Here is a 17,127-nt window from a genome sequence, read left to right on the forward strand (position 1 = left end):
CTCCTGGATCATCCTCCTGGACTCCTGTTTGGTCTTCTTCCTTGGATTCCTCTGATACAAGACTTATGTTCCTGGACTTTGGCTATATCCTTAATTTTATTCATTTTCCCTTTGTTTAATGACTATTCTTGATCTGCTCGCCAGCGAAAAGAGGAAGCTACGCAGTTAGTTAGGGCCTTTATCTATTAGGTCCTCTGTGATTGGTTACTGTATTCTCGTTTTTTCTCATTCCCATGGCCCAGTTGTTCTCTGGCCCTCTGGGAACTGTAGTTTTTTGCTTATCTTGGCTGCTGTGCAATTAAATGCAAGATTAGAAAGCATAATACTCGCCTCCGTGTCTTTAATAAAATTAAGATTTTCCGTCATGAATACTAGAAAAATCTACATTATATATGTAAGTTCTAACCAGTGCTGTTTGAATTAGAAAGAAGTCTATAACTATAACTACAATATTTCTTCAGTTTGTATAGTTTCAGAGGTTTGTTTCCAAAGAATAAATCAAAGTTGCCTAACTATAACTTTGCTTTTTATTACTAACATATAAATATATCATATATATGTATGTATGTAGATGTGGTTTTAATAACAGTAAAGATGGCAGAAATATATATTTCTGAAACCAGCCGTCGCAAACTGTTTTTTCACTTGTCACTTAACGATGATAAAAAAAGCGAAGAGAAACTGTTTACCTGCATACACCGCTAGAATTGAGTGCATTTTTGCTGTGGGGTGAGGCCTGGTTTGACCTGTGATAGCGGGATTCCCGACTCGTACAAAAAACGACCTCATAAGGGCTGGTGGCAGTCGAGATTGGTAACAGATTATATTATATATTTTCAAATTATGAAATAGTGTTGTTAAGAATAGTAAATATGCACTTACCTGTAGAGACTTTACCTTCATGATATTCTGGTTGCCAAAATTCTGACCGATATTTTTTACACTCGATATGCAGACAAACAACCGGATTGTGAGCAGGTCAGTTGTCTCCTTAGTATTGCCAGTCTCTGCAGCAGAGACGCGTTAAATCGGTGTGGCCTTCGAGAGTCTCTACCATTGGTAACCATTGATTGCAAAATGTGATTTTTTTTCCCAGTTAAGTAGTTGGGTTGATAATGACTCTGCATTCAAGCTACTCATCACAGAATTATGAGTGTATATGTAGTTTATGGCATAATGAAATAATCTGTGTTTAATGTCTTATTTTGAATGTCGGTCACTTTTATTTTTATAAATATTGCTGATTTCGCGGGGCAAAAATAAGAGCCTGTTTTTTTGAAATATTTTAACGATACCATAAATAATGCATGGTTCATTGCAACAAATAATAATTACCGAATATCTGATTATGTATGATAATATACTTTGTTAATATTTTCCCTGAAGATTAATAAAGTTCTCTTGCAACGTGCATCTTTGTGGCTTTGAGGGTCATGCTTTAATAACGATGATGAAACACGATTATTACTTCTTAATGCTGAAATTACAGTTTTACATTGTAATTTTTTCCTGCTATGTGCCCGGTGGCACTAACATCTTTATCACTCCATGTGTTTCTGGTTTTCAAACCTTTACCCCTGCTGTTTGAAAAATATTTCTCATTTTCGTCCCCTATGGAGTACAAAAATCCCTAAAGGCAAACCATTAGTGATCTTTCTGCCTGTTCCCAAACACTTATTATGATCACCATTGCTGCTTCCACTGCCTCATTGGCTTTTGGTAAAGTATGTAAATGAGATGTTCAAAATACACACTTTTTGCAACTGTGCAAGTTCATACTGATTTATAAAATAGGCAGACTATTAACGTGACGGAAAATGTCAGCAAGATTTATGCATGGGTAACAAATTGTATTGAAAATGTTCATTTTTAACATGCTGTTCTAGTTTCTTTAACAACTTCAGACATTCAATTTGATGTATTTGTTTTAAGCAATTTTCCCTTACAGTGCCACCTTTTAGTTCTTTTTCTGAAAAAATAAACAAAGCTACTTCACAGTTGAACACAGCAAGCTGCTGTTAAATCATACAGCACGTTTGAAAGAATGAAACATAAAATGTCTGTCTGCGCACTTGGGCACATATATTTCTTATTGCGCCGCTTTAAATTTCAGGTACACGGTGGCTTTCTTCATTTTGTAAGCATTTGAGGATGGCCTGTCAGTTTATATGTATGGGCGTCTGTGTGTAGGGTGTTTGTATCAAAGACTGATGAATGCACCTTGTCCTCGGCAGCCTTAAACGTTCATTTAGCACATGCGGTTACAGGAAAATAACACATCTGTTCAAATATGAGGTTGAGACCAAGAGATCATTTCACAACAAAAACATGTCACCCAGACACAATTCATGTCATCTATATTCTGAAGTCATGTTATGGTTTATGGCTTAAAAAATATTTTCTGTCTGCTTTACTTGGTCAATTCTGGATCAATGTTTTTAGAGTTTACACAGAGTTTGCTTCCCCTTAAATGGGAACATCTTCACCGATCTAGCGTGAACCCCTGCTCTGACTGCCGGATAGCCTATAAACCTGATATCCCGACTTTTATTTTGATCTTGGCGTCAGCTTAACCTGGTCACCTAGGTGTGCACAAAAGACTAGCACTGTCCCTGATACTGCGAGGTCCAGGAAGTGCATTTGAACACTAGAGAGGCGTACCTAATGTGCCTTCATTGTTGACAGATGGCTGCTGTTGTGGATATAAAACCTAAGGGAGTGGTGGCAGTGTACAGTATTTTGTTGACCCCTAGAGAGACCAGACCTTTTAATTTCTTTCCAAGAGAGTCTTACTGACTCGTTGTATGTGTAAAGTTACCCTATGTGAAACTCAGAACCTTGCACTGATATACTGTGTATATGTGTAGGGCCTGTGCATGTATAGTGTATGTTTTTTTATAAAAATTGAGTAGTGGGGCTATGTGTGTGAATGAGTAGTGGAGCCCATGGAATCTGTAATGTATGCCCCTGGTGTGACATAGCACAAGATGGAGGATGCAGCCAGCTTCTTCAGGGAATGTAAGTGTATTGCCTGCATTGCTGGGGCTAGAATGGAAACAGGCTTACCTTTAGATATTCCATGAAGATCTCTGTTTGGAGGGGCTGGTGGTTCTTTGTCCCTGAGCACTGCCATGTGATAGTGTTGAAGAACTGCAGTTTATGTTGTCCAAGGTTACGTTTCAAGGTTAGGCTCAAACTTTTGTCTGCCCCTGATTACTGTTCAGGGAGGTTGATGACTGCTAGGTGCAGAAACCTCACACTTTATTGTGGATATCTTGTATGCTGCTCCAGGTTGAAGACATCTCCCAGTGCTGCCATCTGTGAGCCGGATCACTTTTTACAAAGCCTGTGTATGGAGAGCTGCCTCGAAATGGTGCTTTGTTCCAAGTTCTTAATTACCAAAGAAGGGAGTCTTCCTTGGAGTGCTTGAATGAGGGATGTGTATCAAAGGCTGTTGTCTGCTTGATAACCAGCTTCTGGGAGGAGAGGATACATCCATTAAGGTCTACCCTTGCTACTGTAAGAGCTGATGATCTACCTAGTGCCTAGAAGCATGCTTGCTTGCCAGCTAAGAAAGGAAAGGAGTCTGCCTAGTGCTGCAGGAGGAGAAATTGCCAAGGAGAGGAGGCTCAGAGTGAGAATGACTCTAGGAGAGACAAGCGTCACAGAGGATATCCTGGTTCACTCCACATTTACCAGCAACAGCCACAATGGCCGATGTATGGCTGTAATGTTTGTGCTGCATGCTGGGGCATTCTGCACCAGCTCCTGTTGGGCTGTAACTGCCATGGCCCTGTCCCAGACTGTGTCGGGTGCCACTTCTGTGGGTTCAGCACTGGCCAGTGTCGAGCTCCCACTTTCATGTATTCTACTCTGGCAAATGCTGGGCTGCAACTTCTGTACTGTATGAATGCTGCTTTTGCCCTTATTAAGCCACAATTGCTCACAGCATGAATCCTGCCTGGGCCCTGTCAGGCTGCAACTGCCATATTACGTGAATCCTGTACCAGCCGAGGTTGGGCTGCCTATGCCAGGCTTTGTAGGAATCCACCAGATGATTATCTGGAAAACCTGATGCACTGCTCAGGTCACTCAATGTGAGTGTACAAGGATAAGCATTGATTAATGTAATACAAATTATAACAAGTAAATCAATATATAACCACAGTGGAAAAATACACAGTGTAATGAACAACGTAGAGTCTTCAGGCTTTGAATTGAATGTCATTATAGTAAATCATAAAGTTCAAGCATGATGTTCAAAATTCACAAAAGCCAGGCGTAGAATATTCAAAACAGGTCTTCAATTATATCTCAGATTAAAAATCCCAATGCATTTCGGGCTTCAATGGTAGCCCTTCGTTAGGGGAATCTATGGAAACAATATAATACAATATGGGACATGGGATTCTGAACCAACCCCTAAAACCCACAGTGTCTTATAGAGGGATGATGACTTGCATGAACTGCTCAAATTGCAATAACATCATTACTGGCAAAGTCATACACCATCCCAGGTCAGGAAAACTTATTTGCTTGAAATTCAATGCCACATGTAACAGTCATCATCTAGTTTATTTCATCAAATGTCCATGCAACTTATTTTATGTGGGTAAAACTGAGAGAGCCTTGCGCACTTCCATAACGGAGCACAAAAGTCGCATTAGAACTAATACCACAAGCTCTCATATAGCCCAACATTGGTGTACATTAATTAATGCTTATCCTTGTACACTCGCATTGAGTGACCTGAGCAGTGCATCAGGTTTTCCTGATAATCATCTGACAAATTCCTATACAGTATTAACAAAGGCTTGCAGGGCCTTTTTCCTGTTGCACGCGACTGTATATTTATTTAATCGCAACTTCTTGTATTGAATTTTTGATCATTTTGCTTATAGATTGCAACCCGGTTGCTTCCTTTTCTCTATGCCAGGCGTTGTGGCTTTGCACCAACCTATGTAGGCTGCCACTGCTGTACTGCATGTCAGGGCTGGACTGGGAACAGGAACGAGCCCTGGCAAATTGCTGCTCAACTGACATTGTGAGTGGGGGTGGATGGTGGCTAGTAAGAAGCACCGCTCCATCTTTTGTTAAAGGGGCCGATATTGCAGCACTACTGCAAAACTGCCCCCTTGTGACAAAACAGGTCCCCACAGCCACAAAACCAACCCCAACCCCTCCGGCCCCCCAGGGAAACGCCCGGTGCCCACTACGGCCAGTCTGACCATGCTGCTTTTTTCCTGAACCAGCCCATGGCAGACCGTACCTACCATGCTGTGCATTGGTGCTCATTGAGCCAAAACCAGGCTGGACTTGATGAAGACTCTGTGTGACTGTGATTGTAGTCAGCGAAAGGACGTGAGGCTCTGCCCATATTTGCAGCCACATCAGTGGTAAGGAAAATACTTCACTGTTTGTACCTTTGAGTTGCAGGGAATGAATGTGCACTTGTGCCTTATTCATGCACGTGGCACACTTTATTGTGGATCTACCTATATAGGGTTGCTTTGGTGGGATAGAGCGCAGTGGAAAAGAAGAGGGTGTAGTGCCCAAACGGCAATTTTGAGGAAGTACTTGGCTGGTCCAGGCACTGGGTTGGATATTGGTTTATTTTGTCTGTTGGTTGAGTGATGAGTTCTCATCTTTGTCCACCACATTACCTCCCTGAAAAGCCTGTGTTTGCTCACTGTCACTACCCTAAGACTGAAGTGTGGAAATGATTGTACTAGGCTCAGTTTCAAGAGCCTTAGTAGAAAAGAGCCTGGAACAGCAGATGCAAACAACCTCAGCCACAAAGGTTGGGACCTGGTAGTCCCTATCTGTCCTGTGCCCTCACCCCCCAAACAGTGTCCCGACAGATCCATGGGGCATTTCATGTGAAAACCTCAACAGTCCATTATGAACTGCCAGAGGAGCCCCTCTTCTGAAGAGAATACAATCACCCCAGATCTGTTTCACACAAAAGTTGATGTGTTAGTGACAAGAGGAGGCCTAGTTTGGTCTTGACTGTTCCTATTGGACAAGGACCAAGGCTGATTTTTGCTTTTGCTGGTTTCTGTCTCAAATGGCATTATCAGCAAAGAATTGATGTACTGGATTAACACCTGAGTGGCTTCCTATGGCTGAGACGATCTGCAAGCATTATATACATAACCTTTGCATTTCCTGTATGCTGAATAGCATCCAATATTTGGCAGAAGCCACATTTCCTCTATTTAAGGTGTGTACTTATAAAAAAAATCTGTCCGTTTTTGGTGGAGGTCCTGCATCTTCAAAAATCTTGGGACCTTTCATAATGCCTTTCCTACACCACATTCCCTGTTTGATTTTTCACTGAATCTAGAACATACTACCAGAATATAGTGCAGCTTCTTTGCTGTTTATGCATGCGCATTAGACATCTGTATGTTCAGTAAGTACTAACCTATCCTCCTCATGTTTGTATTATGTCACTGATGATTGACTAGGCAGATACAAAACAAACCCAAGGAGTTGATGGACGGAGCACTGAAACTTTTCAGACACTCACCCCCTTTCACAGATCTGGGTTGAATCCGTCATCGTTCTTTAGCTCACTTCGCCACCTCAGTTCAGACCCAAATATATGCAAATTAGTCTTGGCCCTGTGCCTCATGGGAACAGTCCAGCCCGAACTGCAAGCCAGGTCTTTCCTGAATGGGAAAGAAGCATCCTGGGTCCAGTTTCGAAGTAACACCCCTCATCAGCCAGGCTAGCTTGAATCCAGTGGCAACGTGAGCAAGGGACCCATGTCTGGGCATACCCTGCCAACTTAGGGCAAACAAAGCAATCATAAGGAGATGAAGGACGGAGCGCTGAAACATTTTAGACACTACCCCCCAGTCACATATCTGGGTTGAATCCATCATCGTTATTTAGCTCACTTCGCCTCCCCAGTTCAGACCCAGCTATATGCAAATCAGTCTTGACACTGTGCCTCATGGGAACAGTCCAGCCCGAACTGCCAAGCCAGGTCTTCCCAGAAACAAGCATACTGGGACTGGCTTCAGGGTAACACCCCTCATCAGCCAGGCTAGCTTGAATCCAGTGGTAAAGTGATCAAGGTACCCACTTATGGGCATACCCTTCCAACATAGGATGAGCAAAGCAAACACAAGGAGATGATGGACAGAACACTGAAACTTTTCAGACACTCACCTCCAGTCACAGAACTGGGTTGACTCCATCATCGTTCTTTAGCTCACTTCGCCACCTCAATTCCGAGCCAGCTATATGCAAATCAGTCTTGACCCTGTGCCTCATGCACAAGGCAGATATAACATAATATCCCCACAGGGAGCTTTATTTACAATGTACTCAACACAGAACAAATCTTACATATTACATATTCTGTGATCACAAAGACTACGATTTTCAAAATCATAGGTTGTTATCCCCAGAATGTGGGTTCGGGATAGGAGATTCAGAACTAGTTTGGCTGCTGGATTTTAGATGGTCAGCAGTCTTCTTGTGAGCTGGTTGGTTATCCCAGCATAGAGGGTGTTCCCATAGTTTACTGGTGTGCTGGTGATGAGGGCTTGGGTGATAATCTTCCTGGTGCTGTCTGAAAAGGTAGCCACTTAAAGATTTTCTTCTGCATTCTCAGGGAGTTGAAGAAGGATGAGGCTACTTTGTTGACTTGGGCAGTCATGTCCAGTTTGTTGTTTATGATGATTCTGAGATTTCCTACTTGTGAGCAAGGCATGGGGGTGTGTTGTGGGCTACTTGGTGTATTCCACTGGAAAGGAGTCTTTCCTAAAAACTTCGGTCTTGTCCAACTTTAGTTTGAGCAGTTGAATTTCATTGAGGTGGACACTTTGGTCATGCATGCTGTGAACTTGTTCCTGGTGCTGGATGTTTTTGTCAGAGAGGGACGCTATCAGTTGCATGTCATCTGCATATGTGAGGCCGTTTGGTTGTGAGTCCGTATGACGTCTGCCAGTGGAGTAATGTAGATGTTGAAGAGTATCAGGCTGAGCAAGGAGCTGTATAGGAATCTACAGATGAGTTTCCGTACTTCAGAGGAGTGGGGAGCATGTTGACATCTTGAGTTCTTCATGCAAGAAAGTAGCAGATCAACTAGAGGGTATGTTCCTTACTCCCAGCTTCATGAATTTGTCGGATCAGAATCTAATGAGAGACAGTGTTGAAGGCTGCTGACAGGTCGAGGAAGATGAGAGCTGCAGTTTCTTACCTGCCAAGGTTCACCCTGATGTCCTCCATTGCTGCAATGAGGGCATTTTCCATGCTATGGTTGGGTCTTAATCCTGAATGTGTGGTGTGGAGAAGCTGAGGATTGATGCGGTCATCAGAGAGGCATTTGTTGATGGTTTTTTCCAAGATAATAGTTGGGCAGGGAAGGAGGGCTGTCAGTGGAAAGTTGGTAAGTTTGGTTAATTCAGCCAAGGGCATTAATGGATGCATATTTCTATGATTTATTGGTTGAGGATTGGAGTGAGGACCTTGCTGATGAGGAACACTCCTTTTTCAAAGGTGTGATGTGTGCAGGGATCCGCTGGGGTGACGAAGAATATGATCTTCATGATTGCTGTGGTTTCCTCTATCCTGAAGGTGTCTCATGTGGTGTTGTGTCTTCGTTCATCACTGGGAGACAGCTGGTGAAAATCAAGGGGTGCTGCTGCAGGACAAACCTTGCTGTTAAGGTTGTAATCTTGCTGTAGAAGAAGTTTAAAAGATTGTCACATAAATCTTGGGTTGGGCTGATTTTGCCGTTGACAGCTGTTGGTATTATGAACTTCTTAATGATTGTAAAGATGAATTTATCCCTTTTGGAACTGGCTCATTTCTTTGACTACAACCTTTCTCAGATTAGCTGGTGTTGCCGTCTCCGAGCGGCATTGAAACAATCTTTTTCCACTTTCTCTTAACTAGTTCTCAATTTTGCTTTCAGTTGTTTGCAGTGTTGCTTTGAAATTCGAAAGTCTTACTTGTACCAGCTGGCTTGTGTCATAGTTTTTGCTGTGTGGCTTTGTTTCTTGTGGAACAGAGGGTGAGCGCAGTTGGTAAACCAATTGTTGAAGTTTTCAATGTTGCGTGCTAAGAGGCCCATGGGTTCTGTTTTTCCCATGGATGGTGGACATCTAACTCGCCTCTATTAGGTTTTTCCTGCTTTGGCATGCTGGGCACATTGTGAGGGAGTCTCCTGAGTTGATGAATATTGATGAGGAAACTGACTATGGGATCGTCATTCCAGGTGACAGGTCTGATTGTGTTGATCGTGATGCTGTTGAAGGATGTGAAGATGGGATCTAGGATGTATTTGGTGACGTTGGTGGGCTCCATGCATTAGGTTAGTGTTTCAAGATGGAATATTATGTGGTATGGCTGGGGGGCCTTTCAATGCAATATTCTCACAATACGTAAAATTGGACCTCAGATTCACCCTTAAGAGAGCAGTCAGGCATACTCAGAGGAACATGTGTTAAGCATTTCACATTTTTAAAGCGTTCAAAAATAGATGCTGTTTATCTGTCAAACGAGTCCCATTGAAGTCAATTGGGGAAAACATATGTGACACTCGGTTCAAACTAACCTTCTTATGTATAGGGTCATGCGAGTCCCTAAACCAAGTTCCAACAGTCGTTACTTTGTTACCTTGCTCAGGGAGTGCGGGTGCAAAGGTGACTTTGCTATCCTTGCTACTGAATGTGGTCCACAGGAGCTGTCAAACTTGCAGCACTTGACAAAACTACACTTGGAGATGGAGTTCAACTCAACCTACTGAGAGTAGAGGCCTTTGGGGTTCTAGGACCCGGGTACAACAGCTAGATTTCTTCTAAATTGCTTGGTAGCTCCAGGTGCATCGGTAGCTGACATCTGTCAATCACTAGGGCTGTGTCACACACTCAATGACTCCAACTTCAGGATGCAGGAACACAGTAGCGGGGCAATTGCCAACATCGGTCACTGTCGCTGTCTTGGGCAGATGATGTTGTTCAAGGGGTTGATCATGCAACTGGAAATCACCAAGCCTTGGCTGCAGCAGATTTAGTCTATGGTTAGTTCAGTTGGCTGGAGGTCAACAGGAGTGGAGTAGCAGCTTGAAACTTAGTGAAAGGTTAGCTACCATTATGACCTTTCAGGACACCACTTCCCTTTTGGCTCACTCTCAACAGGCCCAGCTGGTCCCAATTCTTGTCATGTAGCACATCACTTTTCCTGCAGCTTGCAGGCGGTTGGTCCCACCAATTCTAGTGAATCTGCTTCTGTTTCTAGCTTCCAAATGAGTCCTTCTTACTGGGAGTAATGAGCTTTCACCATGGACACACAATGAACCCACAATTCCAATATATGGTCTCTTGAGGTCCCTCAAGTGTCCTATCTACACATGGCGGCAGAGTCCAAAGTCCTGTTGTAGGTGATGGCATCTTATTTGAGCCTCTTCTTAGATTCAAAGTCAATACTCTGATTCTGGTGCCAAGGGAACCCTTTAAATCCTACTTTAGGGAGTGTTTAGGGTGTGAACGCCAATGGCCAATGGGCTACTGATCCATGTGGCTAACCTGCCCCTGAGGTGATAATATCCTGAAGATGTATATCACCTTGTTGTCCTGAGTCCTCTACATTAGGGTCTTCTAACATGCAGAATAATTCCTTGTCTGTACAGACCTCCTAGCCCACCCTAAAGGTATGGCTAGCCTTTTGGTGGTATACGCCTCCTTAATAACTCATTTTCCCACCTGTCGGGCTGGACAGGGTGGGAAGGGCTGGGTCCTCGAGTGGGGGAAAAGAAGTGGCACATCAAGGGTGCTGAAAGCCTTTGATTGCAAACATTAGTCATCCTGGGAGGGAGGAGGTGTGACCCCTATCCTGTCTAAGCCTTTGTCTTCATCCTGGGAAAGTGCGAACACATCCCACCAGGAGGTGTATTGGTGGCAAACGACCCAGGGAAGCCCGCCAAGGCAATGGGTCACTGTACAAGTCATGGTGTTTGACACCAATTACAACATAATTTGTTTGTTCCATAATGGAGCTCGAGTTTCCTTGGTAGCCAACCTATGTTACTCTATGGACCCCTGGCCACTTACAGTACAACCTTGCCTTACAGTGCTTCTGCAGGGATATGTATATACACGTATAAACATATATATCCACACCTTTAACATAATGCACTCTACCTCAACCTTAAGAGTGACTTACGTTAAGGCAGTGGTGTGACTCTGCAGCACATGGTGTGTGAGGAGTCACTCTCCAGCAGATTGGCTGCTCGCACAGGGCTGCAATGGCAGACCTACAGACACACTTTTCCTAGGTTCATATAGAGTGGCACAATCAGTGCTGCAGCCCTGGTGACCCCTTTACCACCCTTGCCCTGGGCACCACTGGTACTATATACTAGAGACTTCTAAAGAGGCAATGTACCTTGACAATTTGGGTGTACCAATTTACATCACTTTTAGAGGAAAGAGCATGGGCTCTGGTTTGCAGGTCCCAGCGCACTATCAGAGTCAAAAGTCAGCATCTTGCAGTCTGAAAAGGCACACAACATGGTGGTATTTGCAAAGGAGCCCAACTTCTAACAATTAGTTAAAGGTTCCTGAGGCTATCCAGATAGGCGGCTGAGATGGGGTTGTTCTTGTCTTCTGGATGGAAATTGAGGTCTCCTAGGAGGATAAATGTGCTGGACTTGAGGATTAGTGGGGTGTTGAAGTCCCTAATGCTGCTAGCGAACTTGGCTTTGAGGCCTGGAAGGCATTAAATCATGGTTCCACTCAGGGTGACATTTTCTGTGTTTTGTATTTTAAAGTTAAGGTGTTCCATGTAGTTAGTTCCGGCTTCAGAGGAGGTGGTGCAGTTGAAAGAGTCTTTATAAACGTAGTGATTCCTCCTTTGGGCCTGTTAAGGCCTTCTTACCTGGTTATCTTGTATCCAGCGGGGATTGCAACTTCGATATTCGATGCTGAAGCTGTGGTTAGACATGTTTCTGTGAGGAAGAGACGGTCCCAGATCTCCGTGGAGTGCTTGCTGCACAAGCGGATGTTAAGGAGCTGGTGTATTGGTGTGTGGGGAGCGTGAGTGTGTTTGATGGTAGGTGTTTGAGTCTGTTCTCTTTGAATGTTGGAGTTGCAGGAGAGGTGGGGCAAGTGAAGCAGCAGAGAGCAAGTCAAAGCTCCTTCTGTATTGTGTGGTATGGCATGCCAGCAGACAGAAGGGGGGGAAGAAGAGAAGTGCAAAGATCATATAAGGAGTAAGGGAGGACGGTGGGAGTGCCGAGAGGGCAGGAAAAGGGTGCGTGAGGTCGGCACCTAGAGGAAAAGACAAGATAGGGAAACACAGCACAAAGTCACAGAACTTTATGTCAAAAAAGTCAGAAAAGGAGTGAGAGTGACAAGGGAGAGCAAAATGGCAAAGAGAGAGAAGAGGAAAAAAGAGCAAGGTATTGCAAACGAGCAGCAGAAAAGTCACTAAGTGCAAGAGAAATGGCACAGAAATCACTAAAAGAGCAAGAGAAAAGGCACAAAGAGCAAAAGAAATGCCACAAAAGTCACAGAGAGCAAGAGAAAGGCACAAAGAGCGAGAGAAATGGCACAAGTTGAGAAAGAGAAAGTGAGAACAAGCATACATAAGCCCAAATAAGTAATACATTTTCCCTGACTTTAATTTTTATTGTTGAATTATAAAAACAAGAACCCAATACTATCAATTATGAGCCTCTTTCTGTTCCGAGCTATTGTATTACTCCTGAATTCGAGGAATAAACTAGGAGTCTTCCCAGTCTACTCCTTAAAACCATGACGAAGCCAGGGAATACTCCCTTGAAAATGTTGAACCTGCCTTGAGTAAGGGGTGAACGTTTTCTGTAGTTTCCTTGCCCTGGGGCTCAGAAATCAACTGGAAGTGACCCTCCTTGCCCATGGCAAGACACACAAGCCCAATGACGACGCCCTAGCTCCTCGGGGACTAGTTCTTTGCAGATGTTTGTGATAAACCCTAGAAGGCCAATGGAGGTCAAGACTCCAGTTTTGGGCTGAAGCCACTAATTGGAAATGGCCTTCAGTCCCCAGGCTAAATATCCATAATCCTGGCATGGACCCATAAGCCAGGCTCTTCCATAGGTCAAGCTTTGACAAGATCATAGTTAGATCTCGTGCACATCTGGGTTTTATGACCTGCACCTAGGGGTTTAGAGACCAACACAAATTGAGGGTGCCCTCTGTTCACAGGGCAGAGTGCAACATGCTCTTAACAGGATAGCCATGACTGACCACAGATGTCATGCAGCCACTTGTCAGCTTTAAAGCGCTGTGTTAGAAGGTGGATTTTAAACAAACTGTCTACATTTCTTAATCAACAAATAGAATCACTGTGATCGCATCACAACGTTGGAATGGCTGCTTATTCAGAAGCAAGAAATAGTTAAGCTTTGCTGAAGAGGTTCAACGCTTTAACAAACAGCATGCAGAGAAAAAGAAAATTAAGAGCTTTCTGCTAATGATCCATTTTAGGCCCCTTTGGTGGTCTGATGCTGTGGATTATATTTGTGTATTTCTTTCAACTGCTTGTCACAGGACAGATTGTGATTGCTAGTTAGGTTGTTAAAAATGTCACTGTTTTTTCAGGAATTTTAGAGTAGATACAGGAAAAGTGGTTTATACCTGTCATTTGAATCAAACAAAACAAAGGTCTATTGAAACACATTTCCAGTTTGAAGAGGCTTCCCCGCTGACTTTGTTTATCAGAAAATGGCAAGTTTTTGTTTCTAATGGACTGAAATTTAAATAAAACCTGACCCTGAAAATAAAAGCAGGCATTATGGCAAAAGGAAATTACATATTTTGTAGGAGAAATAGAATTAAAATGTTGACTTCCTTTGGTTAAAATCTTTTACATAAGGAAATGAGCGAGAGAGGGTCCTTGAAACAAAGATGATTGGGAAGTAAGCTTTTATAAAATCAATAATCTGTTGTAATTTTGAAAAAAAACAACTTTAATGCACTTCTATCCTTAATGTAGCTGCTGTTCAGCCAGATTGCAATCATTTTAAGAGAGAGATGCTTAGGTTAATAAGAGAAGACTACAAATGGCATTCCTTTAGAAAGTATTTTCTGTGGCCTTCGTTTTCAGTCTTCACTGCACATCATGGATTAAAACTCCCATTTTAGAACAGTTTTGTAATTCTATCTTCCTTTTCTGTAGATGGTGAACAGATTTACCCATGTTACAAATCCCTTCTTAATTGTAGCTGTCTTACATTTTCATTATATAAACAGAAATTCAAGCAATACGTTTAAAACAGTAATCTGTAAAAGGGATTGATAATTTATCAGCAACATTTTACCCTTCTGTGTTGTAAACCTATAGTCAAAAAGTGTTGTCAAGCAACATTCCACACATTTTTTTAAAAACTGCACCCGTATTAATATTATGTTATTTTTCATCACATGCGTCAATGAGAGCGTGTAACGACCTGCTCCCATGAAACCTGCGTGAGGTATTATGTGGGCGTGCCGGCGCAGGGGGGGGAGCGTTCAGTCTCAGGAACGCCTCGGAAAAGTGCCTGAGTGAAATCTACAAGATTTCACTCAGTGACTTCCGACGCCGCTGCGTCAAAACCTTGCGCCTGCTTGAAGCAGGCAAAAGGCATGATGCACCATGCTGAGGATAGTCCAGGTTTGAACAGTGCTGGAGTTGCATCACACCCGCGAAACAACTCCAGCACTGCGCCAACCTTACGCCGGCAGATGCGACACGCATCTGTTTATCCTTGCGCTATTATGCGCCGCATTGTAAATGCCGAGCATCTGTGGTGGGGCAAGGGGATACTTGCGTCAAGCATCTTTCCTGGCGCATCCCTGCTGATTTGCAGAGATGCGCCAGGAAACGTAAATCTGCTCCATAGTTTTGTTCCTTTTGTCCTTAACACTCCTCTCTTTTTGTCTGTGTATAATGGTGCTTCAATTGAGAAGAGCATTCATTCACACTACATTTGATGTGCTTATGTTGCTCCCAGGAATCAAATTACGGATATCAAGTTAATTTTTAGCTTTCATTTTCAAATTCGTTCACATTTACAGAGTGCTTTAAAAATTTAGTTGTACATTTGCCTTTATTAAGTGCATTTATTTTATGAATCGGCTCATGTATTACATTTTCTAAACCAGCTCAGGCCCCCCGAGCTTCGCAGACTCCCTGGTGTCCAAGGACCACAGGTTAATAAAGCACTGTGCTTGCTAACTTCACTACTGGTTGGTCTGCTCTCCTCCTCTGCCGCTTTCTTAGGCATACAGCTTTACTTACTCTCTACTTTCTACACTGTCCTACCGATTTCCTATGTTTGTGAATGCAATTTCACATACTTTAAATCTGACTCGTCCACCTGCTTTATTGTTGCAATTCTCACAGCTCAAATGTTATGCAATTGAACTTTTCCTTTATAAAGTGCTTTGTTGTATTTGGGCTTTAGCATCGCCTCAAACTATTACACAAAATAAACAAACATACTAATAACGAAAGTACGAATGAAAAAGACATCCGCTTTTGCTATACCCTATTTCATGTATACTTTTTAGTGCTGGGCTTTAGGAGTGTTTACATTTTCTCATAACACTAGCGTTAGCTCGAACATTGGGGGGTATTTATAAGGGGTTATCACCACCAGAACATCACTTTTTTGATGTTCTGTTGATGATAACCCTTTTGTCTTATGTGCAAGGGGGCGTTAAGCCACTTAACATGGCTTAATGCCACCCTGCAAATAATGCCCCAATTCACGAAGCACTTAGCATGATAGAGGCGGGCAATGAGTGTTGCAGGCGGCGTTTCACAGCAACACTCATTGCTTTTTTTACGGTGACCCCTATTTACATGGCTGGCATACATATGGGACAGCGTCCAAAACAAGACCATGGAAAACTTGGTCTTAAACTGACACAATGAGGAGAAATGCAGCACGCATGGAAAGAACAAATCACAATTAGTGATTGTTCAAGTGCAGGAACAAAAGTGCAGGAAGGTGTTCCTTCCTGCACACAATCATTAAATTGCAGCACACACAGATGTTACAAATCGCCATTAGTGATGGCTTATGTGCAGGAAGGTATTCCTTCCTGCACATGAACAATCATTACCTGCAATGTATGCTCCCTTGCACTATGGTGCAAGGGTATCTCATTGGCGCTAGGCAGCTAGATTTAGCACCAGTGCTAGGGGAAAGGCAGGGGTGTACCGTATTATTGTAAATAATCTGTGCGCTTTTAGAATGTCAGAGTTCGGCATTACCAATTGTGGTGTGACACCGCCCTCTGCCATTCTGTTGTGAATATGTCCCACTGTGTCTTAAATCCACCAGCAAAACAGTGCAGATGCTAAAGCATAATGATTAAAATTCAAAGGAAATGTTTATAATAAAGAATTATACATAGTCACCAACACCAGTCGCAAATTAAGTCAAACTCAGAGTAACATGGGCAAATGTGCTGTGAAGTATACCAGTAGACAATATCAAGATGCCTTATTTACGTTTATATGTACAACTAGCCTGTCAGAGGTGCCGGCTGAATTCCAAAGGTGCAGTGACTTGAACAAAACACAACCCTACATGAGCAATGAAGAGCACAAGAAATACACGCCTGACACCACTGCACTGAAAATCTCCCTAAAACAACTCCTATTAATTAATGTATACAACCTACCAAAGCAATGGCATCAGACACACCAGCCGATGCACAGATGAATGCTGGACACAATTCTAGAGCCTGAATGCTGCTGGAATATAGCGTTGGGCAGGTGAAGACTTTGCAGATTGCACAACAAATAAACGTCAATTTCACAGTTCTGCAGGGAAAGGAAGCCTGGGATCCCCAGGAACCAGACTGATCACATCAAGAGGACGACCAACCGATTACTCAGCATTTACTGCCTGCACTTGGACACTATCATTTCCATCCTGGTTGCCTTTAGAGAAGGAAGCAGCCCAGAATACACCTTTGAACAGTCATGCCACAATTGGGAATTAGAAATTGGGCATAGATATCCACTTCTGTGCCAGTGGAGCATTATAGCACGTTTGCAATTGGCCACAATGAGCCTTCTCAAGAATCATAACACAGATCATAAAATAAATTGCAAACCATGTTAGACATGATA

The sequence above is a fragment of the Lissotriton vulgaris genome, chromosome 2_1 (assembly GCF_964263255.1).
Source record: "Lissotriton vulgaris chromosome 2_1, aLisVul1.2, whole genome shotgun sequence".
Lineage (NCBI taxonomy): Eukaryota > Metazoa > Chordata > Amphibia > Caudata > Salamandridae > Lissotriton > Lissotriton vulgaris.